Source organism: Anomaloglossus baeobatrachus, chromosome 4 (assembly GCF_048569485.1).
Source record: "Anomaloglossus baeobatrachus isolate aAnoBae1 chromosome 4, aAnoBae1.hap1, whole genome shotgun sequence".
Classification (NCBI taxonomy): Eukaryota; Metazoa; Chordata; class Amphibia; order Anura; family Aromobatidae; genus Anomaloglossus; species Anomaloglossus baeobatrachus.
This window is the reverse complement of record NC_134356.1, coordinates 38,341,037-38,353,641: the sequence shown is the minus strand read 5'-3', so window position 1 is coordinate 38,353,641 and position 12,605 is coordinate 38,341,037.

Here is a 12,605-nt window from a genome sequence, read left to right as displayed (position 1 = left end):
GGGGTGCTGCCTGGGTTTTAGGGGCAGCATCAGGGCCAGGTTGCTTGGGTGGGAGAGAGCGGAAACCGTGACCGTACACCGTTGAAACGTTAAAAGTAAAATGTGCCTCCCGTCTTGGGAAGAGTTGATTGAAAATGCTTATGTTTTGTTTAACCCTGTTATCCCCTTTTTACAGAAAAATAAAACCGGTGTAGGACGGCAGCCCGCGGACGGTCTGCATTTTGCTAAGGGGGAATGTGTCGCCCTGGGCAAGCCAGGGGACACAGATAACAACACCACTACACCCCACACTCCAGGTAGGCACACCTGCTAACCAGAAATCCTTGTTGCCTTCCTCCAAGAGTCTGTTGATGCACACCAGGGGGTGGGCCAGGCGGTTGGCTCCGCCCACCAAGGAGCTCACAACTCTGGAGGCAGGAAGCTATCAGGTAGAAAGCTCAGGGAGGAGCAGGAGTCCAGTCAGGGACATGAACGAGTGAACAGCAGAGTAGCCCAGGCAGGGGCTAGAGGAAACAACCAAGAAGTGAAAGTAGAGGAAAGAAAAGGAGTAAAGGAGGAAAGCAAGAAGTGGTGACAGAGCAGAGAGTGTGCAAGCCTGAGAGCCCAGCTTTGTGTAGGGCTAGAACAGCAAGGTCAGCGACGGCGGTGACTGTCCGGAGGGGGACCGTTTGGAAGTTCCTGGAAGGACCCCATTGGCTGTGTGCCCGGTGGTCTGGAGCAGTGTTCCGAAGGACAGTCAGCACCAGGGCAGGGGCCTCTCGGACCCCGGCAAGGCTAGGAGTCGCCCAATTTGCCGAATCCGTCAGTGAAGGGGACGCAGATCCCCCAGCAACAAAGTCCCGATTGACGGAAACAGCCCGACCATTACCGGGGAGACACCGCCACCGCCAAGGCACCAGTTTCCCCAGGGCCAGCGCCTGCGGGCAAAGTGTAGAGCTCCTCCGGCCCAGATTGCAGTCGGGGAGCGGGTAACCGGAGGGAATCCACCGCTACCATCAGTCAAACAGGTGCAAGGAAGAGAGACGTCACCGTCACCTACCGGGAGTGCAGGTGCAACCGTCTGTGGGACCGTCCTACCAGCCGTTGGTTTACCGTACAAACTGTGTCCGTGTCTCAGGCTGAGTGAGTACCACAGTGCCGCAAGGCATAGCGCTGCCCCCGCGTCCCTGCGCCCTCCAGGCCCTACACTTCACATCTCTTCACCGGGCCCCGGGATCACCAACCCCTACCCACGGAGGGGCAACACAACACCTGGCTGCTCCCATCACCATCCCCGGGACCCCCACACTGAGCAGCGGTGGTGCCATCACCACAACCGTGGGTGGCGTCACGAACTATAATCCCAACAAACACCCCCCCTTTTCACTCACGGGCGAGGAGTGTCGCTCGAGACACCCCGGGATCCGGCCCGCAGCTCGAGCCACCAGGAGCAACTGCCGGACCCGAGCAGAAGGGGTGAGCGCGGTGTGCTGACACCCTCCTCCCCGCCCGCGACAGCAGCAAGTGAACTCAACTGGCGAACAGATTGGTGGAGTGAGGGTGATGGATGTGTCCCCCTTAGTAGTGCCACCCTGAAGTGAGATGATGATTTGGTGCAGGGCAGCAGTAGACCCCCAGGGGCGCGACTTCCCGGCGATGGTGGAACCCACACCTTCTGAACACTGGCCCACGGTGATGGCGGCCAGAGGGGTGGTTGACGTTAAAAAGGGAAGAGTGCCTGTAAGAGTGCTTAATTGTGGAGAGGAGGAAGTCAGGCTTCCCCCGTTACGCTACCCTCGCCAAGTTGCTTACCCTAGACCCCCATACCATTCACGAAGCCGCCCCTCCTACCTCAGCATCCCCTGCCAGTAACCATACACCCCCTGAACAGTTAGAGGAGTGGTGCCAGGAACTACACGTAGGTACTGAAACCACACCCACGCATCACAAAGAGGGGGTATACAGGGTCGTGCAAGAGTATGAACAGGTTTTCAGCAAGCACCCATTAGATTTCGGGAGGATTAAGGGGATTCAACACCATATCCCCACAGGCCTACACCCGCCCATCAAGGAGAGGTATAGACCCATTCCGCCAGCACACCATCAATGCGCTAAGGACATGTTGAGGAACATAAAGGAGGCAGGGGTCATTCGGGATAGTTGTAGTCCCTGGGCAGCTCCACTGGTGCTGGTAAAGAAGAAGGACGGCACCATGAGAATGTGTGTGGATTACCGGAAGATCAACCAGATCACGCATAAAGATGCCTATCCTCTCCCCTGTATCGAAGAGTCGCTAGCTGCACTGAGAACTGCTAACATCTTCTCTACCCTTGACCTTACTAGCGGGTACTGGCAGGTAGCGATCGCACCAGAGGACCGTGAGAAGACGGCATTCGCCACTCCCATGGGACTCTGCGATTTTAACAGCATGCCGTTCGGGCTGTGCAATGCCCCTGGAACCTTCCAACGGCTCATGGAGTGCTGCCTGGGACATCTCAATTTCGAAACGGTCCTACTGTACCTGGACGATGTGATCGTGTATTCCCAGATGTATGAGGCCCATCTGGAACATCTGGCTGAAGTGTTCGCGTCCCTAGCCAAATATGGGATGAAATTGAAGCCCTCTAAGTGCCACCTACTGAAACCCCGGGTGCAGTACCTTGGACATGTGGTGGGCGTGGAAGGCGTCGCCCCAGATCCCGAAAAGATCACTGCCATCCAGGACTGGCCAAGGCTGACCACGGTGAGAGAGGTGAGACAGTTCCTGGGCCTGGTGGGCTACTATCGCCGCTTCATTAAGGGATACACGAAGATGGCCGCCATCATGCAAGACCTCCTCGTGGGACAGACCAAGGGTGGCAGGCCCTCTGGAACCCCGTTGGCGTGGGAAGGTAAGCATGAAGAGTCCTTCCGCCAGCTGAAGACGGCCTTGACCGGGGAAGAGGTCCTGGTGTACCCCGACTATAGTCTCCCATTCATCCTCTACACCGATGCCAGTAATGTAGACTTGGGAGCCGTCCTGTCCCAGGTCCAGAACGGAAGGGAAAAAGTGATCGCCTACGCCAGCAGAAAACTCCGGCCCACGGAGAGGAACCCTGAGAATTACAGCTCCTTCAAGCTTGAGTTTCTAGCCCTGGTGTGGGCCATTACCGAGCGATTCCGCCATTACCTAGCAGCGGCTAAGTTCACCGCCTATACGGACAATAATCCGTTAACCCATCTGGACACAGCCAAGCTGGACGCATTGGAGCAGCGGTGGGTGGCCAGGCTGTCTAATTATGACTTCACGATCAAATACCGAGCCGGCCGCAAGAACACCAACGCGGATGCACTATCCCGGATGCCCCACCTATCGGATGAGGGATCGGAAGGCGATGATCTCGAAGAAATCAAGCTGCCCGCATTTCACCGACCACCAGTCAAGAAGTTGCATGTCCAGCAGCAACAGGCGAGCCTGGACCCGCTACCCAGTCAGGGGTGGCAAGAAGCCCAAGACCAAGCGCCTGCCATCCAAGTGGTCAAGACCATGATTGAACAAGGTTTCACTAGAATGGACCCTGCTGCTCCTCCTGAGGCCCAACGGCTGTGGAAAGAACAAGCCCGGCTGCATCTGGACCAGGGGAAACTGTATCGGGAACTGATCAACCCGAAGACCCATGAGAAGGTTCGGCAGCTGGTGGTTTCTCAGGCTAGTGTGCCCACAGTTCTACGGGCTTACCATGACGGTGCCGGGCACTTTGGGTGGAAGAAGCTGGAGATGCTGTTGAGAGAGCGGTTCTATTGGAGTGGGATGCGGGAGTCTGTGGAGGCCTGGTGCTGAGAGTGTGGTCCCTGTGCACTGAGAAGAAGGGACGAGGCTAGCCAGAAGGCCCCTCTGCGCCCATCACCCATCAGCCGCTGGAGTTGGTCGCCCTGGACCACGTTAAACTCACCCCTAGCCGAAGTGGGTACACCTACGCCCTGACCATCGTAGACCGCTATTCGAGATTTATGGTGGTTGTCCCAGTCAAGGACCTGACCGGCCGTGCCGCCGCTAGAGCATTCCAGGCCTATTTTTGCTGACCGCACGGGTACCCGGAGAGGGTGCTTACCGATCAGGGTCCGTCTTTTGAAGCGGAGGTGTTTCAAGAATTCTGCCAGTTGTAAGGCTGCAAGAAGATTCGGACCACGCCTTACCATGCCCAGACTAATGGCATGTGTGAAAAGATGAACCATCTGGTCCTGGGTCTCCTCAAGACGTTACCGTTAGAAGAGCGGAACCTGAGGCCAGAGAAACTGCCTGACCTGGTCGATATGTACAATAACATCCCCTCTAGCTCTACCAAATGTACACAAGCATATCTGATGAGAGCTCGGCCAGGCCGGTTGCCGGTGGACCTAGAGATGGGCTTGGAAGCTCCAGAGGCCCTCCCTTCGACTGCTGGATGGGACACTCGGCGGAGAGCACAGTACCGACAGGTCCAGGAGTACGTAGAAAGGAACCTGTGTCGGAGCCGGGACCAGCAGGAACAGTACTTCAACATGCGGGCTTCAGCTGGCCCCTTTAAACCTGGGGATGTAGTGCTGAAACGAAAAAGAAGAACCCATAAGCTTGATGACCAGTGGGAAAAGACCCCGTATGTCATCCAACCCACTGAATTGGAGAATGAGAAGGCCTACCAGAATAGTCGTGACCAGGGGAAGACTTCGGCCACGGTGTCCAGGGACCACCTGAAGCGGTGCCCATCGCCGCTGAAGGTGGCAGCCGAAGTTCCAGCCCCCAGACTCACCGGGGAGAAAGAAAAAGAGGTGATCCATACAGTGATGGGTGATTTCCCAGCGGACTGGCCTACACAGAATGGCGCGGTGCTTATTCCGGTAATAATGTTCCCACAACCCGTGGAGGAAAAGGAGACGGAAGTATCCGCCAGTGAACCAGTGCCCAGGGCTGCACCTGTACCCAGTTCCCCTGAGTCTCCGCTGGCCCCACACGGTAGACGGGAAGAGGAACTGACTGTCTCTTCTGTCCCCTTGCCCTCCACTGATAGCATTGGGCCCAGAAGGTCCACACACCCAAACCTAGGCCAACCCCCGCTTAGGTACAAGGAAACTACCATTTAGGGGTGTCATATGTTAAGTGTGTAAATATGTGAATGAATGACAGAAATCAACCGAAGATCATCTGATTAGCTACAGTGATTATCCCGGCCGTTGCCGGCAAGTTGTCCCTGGAGGGACTCTGTGTGTTTTTGCCCCCCACAAGGAACTACTCATGAACATGGCAGAGAACTGGCAGGCCACCCACGAACTGGTGGGCTTGTAAATAGTTTTGTGGGATGGAAACCGTTGCCGCCTCCGGAGAGGCAGATTGGAGGAAGGGCCCGCAGCAGAGCAGGCTGGGGCCCGGCCACCAACATGACCGGTGGCCATCCTCCGGGGCTCGGGGTTCCCCCTGGACGTGGGGTCCCCTGAAGTGACAGTCGGGTGCGAGTAACCGTACCCGTTCCCGCTCGGGCAGCCTGAACTTGGACTAGGGTCAAGGGGTGCTACCCACTTCTTAGGGGCAGCATCAGGGCTAGGTTGCTTGGGTGGGAGAGCGAAAGACATCCGTCCGTCATTATTAAAAATGTTTTTTATGTGCAACGTTTAAGTGACCTAACAAAAATGCTTATGTTTGAAATGTTTACATGTTATTTATGTTTTTACAGTTTTGAAAAAAAAAATAAAACCGGTGATGGACGGGCAGCCTGCGGACGGTCTGCATTTCACCAAGGGAGAATGTGGCGCCCTGGACTAGCTAGGCCGTCACAGGTAACATACAAACACCCCCACCCCCACTAGACAGTAACATTAGCCAAACTCAAAACCCTTGTTGCCTCCCTCCAGGGTCTGATGTCCACACCAGGTGGGGGCGGAGCCAAGCGGTTGGCCCCACCCACCGAGGAGTTCACAGTCCTGGAGGCGGGAAAAAGTGAGGAGAACAGTTGAGGAGGTTGAAGTGTGAGGAGTAACCACTTGGGTGTCTGGGTTTGTGGCCCAGGCACTGACAGCAAGGTTGGCAGACGGTGGTGGCCGTCTGCAGGAGAGGTGAATCGATGCGGAACCGTAGGACCGGGGTCGGGCGTTGGCCCGCCGGTACCGACCGGGGAGCGAAGTGAAGCCAGCACACACAGGCAGGGCCATCGGACCCCGACAACAGTCAAATCCGAGTGTGACAGGAACCCCAGGGGTTTCCTAACAGCCAAAGACCCGATTGAAGGCAACCGCCCACACCGTGAGGGTATACAGCTACCGCCTAAGGCTAGAGACCCAAGGGCCAGCACCTGCGGGCAAACGGGCTCCTCCGGCATCCATACACCGGGGAGCGGACTACCGTTGGGAATCCATTGTAGTCAAACAAGTGCACAAAGGTGCAGGGAAAGACAGCCGCCATCACCTGTCCGGGGAGAGACACTGCAACCGGCTGCGAGACCCGTCCATCCAGCCGTTTGGTTTACCAAGGACTTTGTGCATCTCTTGCTGAGTGAGTACACCCGTGCCATCCGACACCGCGCCGCACTGTCCCTACAATCCTGCACCTCACCAACCCTGCCTCCCCGTCTCACCACCGGGCCCCGGGACCACCGACCCCTACCCACGGAGGGGGGAAACAACATCCCAGCTGCTCCCTGCCATCGCTCCCAGGATCCCCATCACCAGCAGCGGTGGTGCCTATCTTCACCACAAACCGTGGGTGGCGTCACGGACTAAATCCCCCAAAACCAACCACCCTTTTCACTCACGGGCGAGGAGCGCCGCTCGAGTCCCCGGATCCGGCCCACCACTCGAGCCACCGAGCAGCAGCAGCAGCCGCAGCAGCGCCGGACCCGAGCGTTAGCGAGCGCAGTGCAGTGGCGTCCTCCTCCGCCCGCGACACCTGATTCTGGTCCCAATAGACTTATGGGGATCGAAGTCTGGGCAGATATCCGGGAACAATTCTTATCCCAAACTGCCAATCACATTTATAACCATTAACACTATATAATTAATTTGGTATAAAAGATCTTTCGCAGTACAGATAAACAACATATACTGTATGTCTTCCACTTTCCAATACATTATACCATAGTCAGTCCCCTTCCAGCTTTGGCAGGTGTAAATATAGACTTTAGAAATTCACATAGTCAATTGCTTTCCCCTGTATATCATAACCATTCACTCTACTTTTCCTTCTGGCAGTTTGTTCCCTGGTCAGTCTCCTCCCCCTCTGGTAGCTGTTAATAAGGTTACCAATAAATTCCTAAGTTACTCTTTATGTCTGACAGCTGTAAATAAATACACCATTAAGCTGCCTAGTCAGTCTCCTTCTCCTCCTTGCAGCTGTAACTATATTACCCAGTAAGTTCCCTAGACAATCTTCTCCTCTTACAGCTGTTAACAGAGGACCTAGTAAGTTTCTTAGGCAGTTTGTTTCCTCTGATAGCTGCTAATAAAGGATCTAGTAAGTTTCTTGTTCAGTCATCTTCCTCTGACAGCTTTTAGTAAAGTCACCAAGTAGTCCTTAGTTAATTTCCTTCCCCCTCTGGCAGCAGTAAATATATTTCCCAGTAAGTTCCCTAGATAATATTCTCCTCTTACAGCTGCTAATAGAACACCTAGTAAGTTTCTTAGGCACTCTTCTTCCTCTAATGGCTGCTAATAAAGGACCCAGTAAGTTTCCTATGCAGTCTTCTTTCCCTGACAGCTTTTAGTAAAGTCACCAAGTAGTCCTTAGTTAGTTTCCTTCCACCTCTGGCAGCTGTAATTCTAGTTCCCAGTAAGTTCCATACTCAGACTTTCTCCTCTGACAGCTGTTAATATAGAACCTAGTATTTCCCCTAGTCTGTCTACTTGCGCCAGCTTTTAGGTTAGTCCTAAGTAACTTTCTCAGTCAATCTCCTTCCACATCTGGAAGCCATAATTGCAGTTTGATCTTACTACTTACCTTGACAATTTCATAGGCCCTTACACATTCTGGCACTGTCTAATCAGTGATGACCATATTAGAGCATTTAGGGATGTGGCCACTGACAATGATTCATCCACAGATTTCCAATAATCCCAGGGGTCTCAGAAAATGGACCCCAGAAGCGTTGGCCACTGTTGACAATTACTTTTTAAGGGGTGTAAAGCTAAAAATGTCCACCTATGGGTTTGGCCATGGCTTCATTGACAAGCATAAGGAACCAAAGACAGAAGTTGACCAAATCTGTGTAATAGTGGTCGGTGACTGGGTGACCAAGTAATAGGCTCCATAGACTACAAAAATGGCAGTTGTAAATACAGAATGAAAGAAGAGAGTAAAAAAAATACTTCCTATAACAAAAAAAAAAAAGAAACTCAGCCTAATACTCCACAAAGATCAGTCACGGGTAAGATGATCAATTTTGGGGTGATGACAAGCGCAGTCAGTAGGAGGAATGCTTCAGATGTCAGGGATGATGACTTATTCTGTGCTTAGACCTCTAGAGGTTCACCAATTAACTGATGATACAGGTGAAATGGGAGCATCTCTTGGCAGGTGGCCACTTCTTATGCCGCCAGAACCTTATATCACGTGGATGAACTGGACTGGCGAGAAAGCATGCGAGCGGCTCCATCTTTTGATTGATAGACATGTCTAGTATGCCTTTGATGTTGCTCGGCCTTAGACAAAAACACGTATCTGCCACCGTGCAAATACCGCACATCACTGCTGTAAAATTAGAACAGAAAAAACAGAAGCTACGTGCTGAAACGGTCCCCATTAATACTCATAATACTCATTACATATATTGTTAAAATTAAAGGAATCTTTGATGTCACTGGATACTTAAAAGTGGGAATAATCATTGGAAATTAATGTCAATAAGCTGCTGTAAAGCCAAGGGAAAAATGTAATTTCTGCAGTTAACCCCCCCCCCATTACTACATACCTGTAGATCTGATCTAACATGTTGACCATTTTGGTATATGCACGGTTTTACTTGTCTCTTACTAACTCAAATCTCCCAGCAGTTCTAGTGAGGATGAAGTCAGAAACTTGGGGTTTTGTTCTTAAAGGGAATTAGATCATTTTGATTGTAATATAAGCAAGTTATGAAAATGCAACAGCGCAATGACTCAAAAAGAGATATTTATTTACACAAACAAAGGAGTGGCGGTCTTATGCGGGCGTCACACGATACGATCTGTCGTACGATCGCACGAGCGATCGTACCCGCCCCCGTCGTTTGTGCGTCATGGACAAAACGCTGCCCGTGTCGCACAAAGTCGTTAAACCCCCATCACATGTACTTACCTGCTGAGCGACCTCGCTGTGGGCGGCGAACATCCACTTCCTGAAGGGACGTTCGGCGTCACAGCGACGTCACTCAGCCGCCGGCCAATAGAAGCGGAAGGGCGGAGATGAGCGGGACGTAACATCCCGCCCACCTTCTTCCTTCAGCATTGCCGGGGGCCGCAGGTAAGCTGCAGTTCATCGTTCCTGGGGTGTCACACGGAGCGATGTGTGCTACCCCGGGTACGATGAACAACCGGCGCAAAGAAAAAGAAATGATTTTTTATAAACGACGTGTACATGATACACGATTTGAAACCTATTTGCGATCGTTCTGAGACGCTCATAGGTGTCACACGAAACGACGTCGCAAACGATGCCGGATGTGCGTCACGAAAACCGTGACCCCGACGACATATCGCACGATAGATCGTCTCGTGTGACGCCTGCATTAAGGTGCGATCAGTGAACGGCACAAGTGATTATTAAAGGGACTCTGTCAGCAGATTTCTGCAATGTACATGGAAGACAGTGTGCTGTAAGTGTTAAAACAAAGATTTCAGCCATGTGTCTGTTATGTCAGAATCTTTTTTTCATTTACCTGCAATGTTAGTTTAAGCCTCTTATCTGTATCATTAGTGGGTCTCAGCAGAGCATGAGTTATCTCTGTGACTAGCAGCTTCTGAAAGCCTGGTGTGGGAGGGGGCAGCTCCCAGAGCTCTGCTACATGCCCAATCTCAAGTCTTTTGCTGTGTCAGAACAACTGCAGCCACTAATCTAAGTGATATATCATTGAACTCAGGGCCTCTTTCCTTACATCATGCTGCTGAGATGAGGTAGCAAAAACCTGCTGACAGATTCTCTTTAAAGCAATTAATACACAGAAAGAATTATGCAAGGAATGAGTGCAATAATCCTTTACGCTTAGTTTCTTATAACACTAAAAAACAGGTGCTGCTAAGTTTAACCCCTTCACGACCATGGACGGATCTTTCCGTCATGGATCGTGTCCCGGTAAGCCCCGCCCCCTGCCGCGGGCAGGCGGCGTGGATCGGCACACATATTAGCTGTTTTCAACAGCTGACATGTGTGCCTACATGTTCCGAGTGGAATCGCATTTCACCCGGAACATTAACCCCTTAGATCTCGCTGCCAAAGTCTGTCAGCGAGATCTATATGCGCGCGGCCATGTTTTTTACTTCCGCCGCCCCCTCCAGACGTCACGTGAGTGATCACGTGACGTTCGGTGGTTGCCATCGTAGCACAGGGTCATGTGATGACGCCTGATGCTATGAAGTTTCATTTTCATTCTTCCTCGGCACGGAGCAGAGGAAAAAAAAAAGTGACTATTTCTGCTGTTTACAGCGGTATAGCTGTGATCAATCGGATTGCTGATCGCTATAGCCCCCTAGGGAGACTAGTAAAATAAAATAAAAAAAGTTAAAAAAAAGTTTTAAAAAATTAAAAAAAAAACAAAAAACCTAAAAGTTCAAATCACCCCCCTTTCCCCCCATTGAAAATTAAAGAGTTAAAAAATAAATAAATATACACATATTTGGTATCGCCGCGTTCAGAAATGCCCGATCTATCAAAATATAAAATCAATTGATCTGATTGGTAAATGGCGTAGTGGCAAAAAAATTCCAAACGCCAAAATTACGTTTTTTGGTTGCCGCAAGTTTAACGCAAAATGCAATAACAGGCGATCAAAACGTAGCATCTGCGCAAAAATGCTACCATTAGAAACATCAGCTCGAGACGCAAAAAATAAGCTGTCACTGAGCCATAGATCCCAAAAAATAAGAACGCTACGTGTTTCGGAAAATGCCGCAAAACGTTCGCCACTTTTATTGGACAAACTTGTGAATTTTTTTAACCCCTTAGATACAAGTAAATCTATACATTTTTGGTGTCTACAAACTCGCACCGACCTCAGGCATCATACCCACACATCAGTTTTACCATATAGTGAACACCGTGAATAAAACATCCCAAAAACTATTGTGCCATCACACTTTTTTTGCAATTTTTCCACACTTGGAATTTTTTTGCTGCTTTCCAGTACACCATATGGTAAAACTTATGGTTTCATTTAAAAGTACAACTTGTCCCGCAAAAAACAAGCCCTCATATGGCAAGATTGACGGAAAAATAAAAAAGTTACGGCTCTCGGAAGAAGGGGAGCAAAAAACAAAAACGCAAAAACGGAAAGTGCCCCGGGGCTGAAGGGGTTAACTAAGGGGTGCTTCACACATAGCGAGATCGCTGCTGAGATCGCTGCTGAGTCACGGTTTTTGTGATGCAGCAGTGACCTCATTAGCGATCTCGCTGTGTGTGACACTGAGCAGCGATCTGGCCCCTACTGTGAGATCGCTGCTCGTTACACACAGCCCTGGTTCGTTTTTGTTATTGTTGCTCTCCTGCTGTGACGCACAGATCGCTGTGTGTGACAGCGAGAGAGCGACGAAAGGAAGCGAGCAGGGAGCCGGCGTCTGGCAGCTGCGGTAAGCTGTAACCAGGGTAAACATCGGGTAACCAAGGTGGTTACCCGATATTTACCTTCGTTACCAGCCTCCGACGCTCTCACGCTGCCTATGCTGCCGGCTCCTGCTCTCTGCACATGTAGCTGCAGTACACATCGGGTTAATTAACCCGATGTGTACTGTAGCTAGGAGAGCAGGGAGCCAGCGCTAAGCAGTGTGCGCGGCTCCCTGCTCTCTGCACATGTAGCTGCAGTACACATCGGGTTAATTAACCCGATGTGTACTGTAGCTAGGAGTGCAGGGAGCCAGCGCTAAGCAGTATGCGCGGCTCCCTGCTCTCTGCACATGTAGCTGCAGTACACATCGGGTTAATTAACCCGATGTGTACTGTAGCTAGGAGAGCAGGGAGCCAGCGCTAAGCAGTGTGCGCGGCTCCCTGCTCTCTGCACATGTAGCTGCAGTACACATCGGGTTAATTAACCCGATGTGTACTGTAGCTAGGAGAGCAGGGAGCCAGCGCTAAGCAGTGTGCGCGGCTCCCTGCTCTCTGCACATGTAGCTGCAGTACACATCGGGTTAATTAACCCGATGTGTACTGTAGCTAGGAGTGCAGGGAGCCAGCGCTAAGCAGTATGCGCGGCTCCCTGCTCTCTGCACATGTAGCTGCAGTACACATCGGGTTAATTAACCCGATGTGTACTGTAGCTAGGAGAGCAGGGAGCCAGCGCTAAGCAGTGTGCGCGGCTCCCTGCTCTCTGCACATGTAGCTGCAGTACACATCGGGTTAATTAACCCGATGTGTACTGTAGCTAGGAGTGCAGGGAGCCAGCGCTAAGCAGTGTGCGCGGCTCCCTGCACATGTAGCAACGTTATGATCGCTGCTGCGT